Raw genomic sequence first — 3,405 nt, forward strand, 5'->3', positions numbered from 1 at the left:
CTATTTCAAAATTTTATTGAAAAACACAAAAATGCCCTATCTTACTTCAAAATGTGTTGAAAATGTGCTGATATAGGGCGTTTTTTAATCGGAAGCTGAGATAGGGCGTTTTTGAAACAAATTCCTGAAGTAGTGCGTTCTTGAAAAGGTTTTTGAGATAGGACGTTTTCGAACTGACTGCCGAGATAGGTCGATCTTCCACTCAGCAGTCGATATATTGTTATCCATCATTCTAAAGGAATATACGTAAATTCCTTTTTCAAACCATGTTTGATTTTCAAAATCGGATGAAAATTATTTATTCAAGCTGTTATTTGATAAGTGCATAGTATGAAAATAACTGTTGTTTTAAATAAAATAAAAATGGAGGTTTCAGGAACTATAGGAAACCTATTTTCATGTTGTAGTTGATCCTACCTACAACCTGCATTAAGTTTTGTTTCGTGTATATTTCGTGATTTTTTTGTAGCACCGTGTTATTGGTTTCGAGCATTTATGACGTTTGCAAGCAATTTGATTTTGAAGTTAAACTCACGCACGCATTTCTTTTCCAATCTCAGCGAAATATTACGAAAGTAAGAAAAAATCAAATGTATAATCTAGTTAATGCAACGTGCATGGTATGTACATGACTATGTAGATATGACACATGCACACGGCATGAAAACGATCTTATTTAATTTTCATACCAATACCAATAATTTCAAACGTTCCGTTTATATAGGAAGATAACACAAGATAAAAGGTGTGCTCTTATAAAATTTTAAGTCAAAAGTTCATATGGTCTTGGTTTTATAAGGTTTTGAGTTTTATGTTTGGCGAAAGAAAATAAAAATCAGGTGTCAATCATTAGTCTTGAGCGGAAAAAATAAAAACTGCAAGATAATCATTATACCTGAGCGAAAAAATAGAAATCAAAAGTAATCCTTTCGTCCAAGCGAAAATATAAAACTCAGAAGCTGAGTATTATTCTTGAGCGAAAAAATAAAAATCGCAACATAATCATTAATCTCGATCAAAACCATAGAAATCAAGAAGTTGTCCTTATTATTGAGCAAAAAAATATAAAATAATTACATTCGTGGAAAAAAGTAAAAATCAATAAATAATTATTATTTGTGATTAAAAAAATAAAAATCGGATAATAATAATTAAATGTTGATTAATATTTTTTAGCTTATAATGATTACCATCCCTGTTTATATCATATATATAATATATATATATACATATATCATATATATATTATAGTAAGCCCGGGCAGACGTTGTCCTGCTACACACCGATACATATAGGCAGGTTACATGCATCGTAGATATTAGGGGTCTTCACACCGAAGCTTAGTACTCGGCAACTCGGTGTTTGGTAATTTTTTCCCATGTATTTTGTTTGTGTAACATTTGAAGCTTAGCCGCGAATAACATTGGATATGGGATGTAGTTAGCGTAAACTAACATAACGATACGGGATTTTTAAGAACGTTGCGGGAAACATTGAAAAAATTTCGATGAAAAAATATTTTTTCTCGGTTTCGAAACTATCCTGTCTTTTACGTTGGAACCAATAATACACACCCACAAAATTTCATTGAAATCTGTTAAGCTTTTTCGGAGATTAGCGTAAACGAACACTGTGACACCGGGATTTTTATATATTAAGAAAATATATCATAATATATTATATAACATATCGTCGTTCCCTACGAAGAGTAGCACATTTCACTATTCGCGTGGAAGACTAGCACATTTCACTATTAGCATGGAAGTCTAGCACTTTTCATTATTCGCGCGGAAAGGTGGCATATTTCAGATTTTTGCGTGGAAGAGTAGCACATTTTATTATTTGCGTGGAAGACTAGCACATTTCAGATTTTTACGTGGAAAAGTAGCACATTTCACTATTTGCGTGGAAGAGTAGCACATTTTAGATGTAAACTAAATCATAAAAGCATAATTTATATTGGAAATTAAGTGCTTATTTTATATTTCCATAATTGTATTATAAAATTCATGAAATTCAGACGGTATATAGCGTTTAGTGATCATTTGCTGGAGATCATCCACTTTTCTTTTTTTTAAAGGCATTTTTCCCTTTAAGCTTTATGCAATTCATATTGTTTTATGGTTAACCATTAAAAATTTGTTTTCAGTATGTTCAATTTCAATTAAAATCAAGTCCATTTAAAAAACCATGTAAACCCACGCTTAAAACTTTGTAGAAATCTAAAAAAAAAAATCAACTAATTTTCATTCAAATTTCAAACTTATTTACTCAGAAGTGTTAAATTTTTTTGAGTATGAAGCTTTATGCCGATTCAATTGTAGTGTGATAATGTGCAAGTTTCAAGAGCCTTAAAATTACCTTTGATTCTTTTTGTTCCCATATAACGAATAAATACAATTTATTTTTATATGAAAGAAAACCGCAACAACGGGAATTTTTAGCCACTTGAAACTTGCACATTATTACAATAAAATTGAAAGGGCTTTAAATCTATACATATACTCAAAAAATTCTGAGAAAATAATTTTGAAATTCGGATGAACATTTATAGATTTTTTGTGGTTTTCTACAAAGTTTTAAATTTGGGTTTATATGGATTTTTTGAGAGAATGAACTTTATTTTAATGAAAATTCTTAAAAATAAATAAATAAACATAAGTGGAAAACAATATCACTTTGAAATGAGGTGCTCTTGATATGAATGCATGTACATTAGGGTGGTCCAAGAACAGTAAAGTCGGAATTGTAATGCTCTCATTCCCTAGGATTGTTCTATATAGGAAAAAACATACCTCTATTTTTTTTACTTTAAAATCAGAAAATATTTAGAGGTCGCTCAAAGCGCTCAAAGTTTCCCATGTATTTTTATATGGGAAAAAAACAACTTTTCGTAGAAATGGTATAGAGTTCCTGAAAACCAATATTTCTCGGTCGGATAACCCTGGTTCTCTTCAGGAGGCTTACAATAATAATATCCAATTATTTATTTAACCATTTTTTAATACTAACGATTTTTTATTTGTCCCCCATTGCATTTTTCGGGGTTTTTGTGGGTTATGGCGGACCTACAAATTATAGTTGCGATGAAAAAATTGTTAAATAAACAATTTGGTATTATGTTTGGGAATCTTCTGCAGATGGAAAGAGTTTTCCGATAGAAAAATATTAGTATGTATTTTTGAATTCTATACCATTTCTACTAAAAGTTTTTTTTCCCCATATAAAATAGATGGAAAACTTTGGGCGCTTTGAGCGACCTCTAATTATTTTTCGATTTCAAAATAAAAAAATAAGGGTATATTTTTTCGGTATAAAATAATCCTAGGGGGTGAGAGCATAAAAATTCCGACTTTACTTTTTCACATGCATATTTGGACTACCCTAATGTACATACATGTTTCT

This window comes from Rhagoletis pomonella, unplaced genomic scaffold, assembly GCF_013731165.1.
Source record: "Rhagoletis pomonella isolate Grant_MI unplaced genomic scaffold, Rhpom_1.0 Rhpom_scaffold_00002, whole genome shotgun sequence".
Lineage (NCBI taxonomy): Eukaryota > Metazoa > Arthropoda > Insecta > Diptera > Tephritidae > Rhagoletis > Rhagoletis pomonella.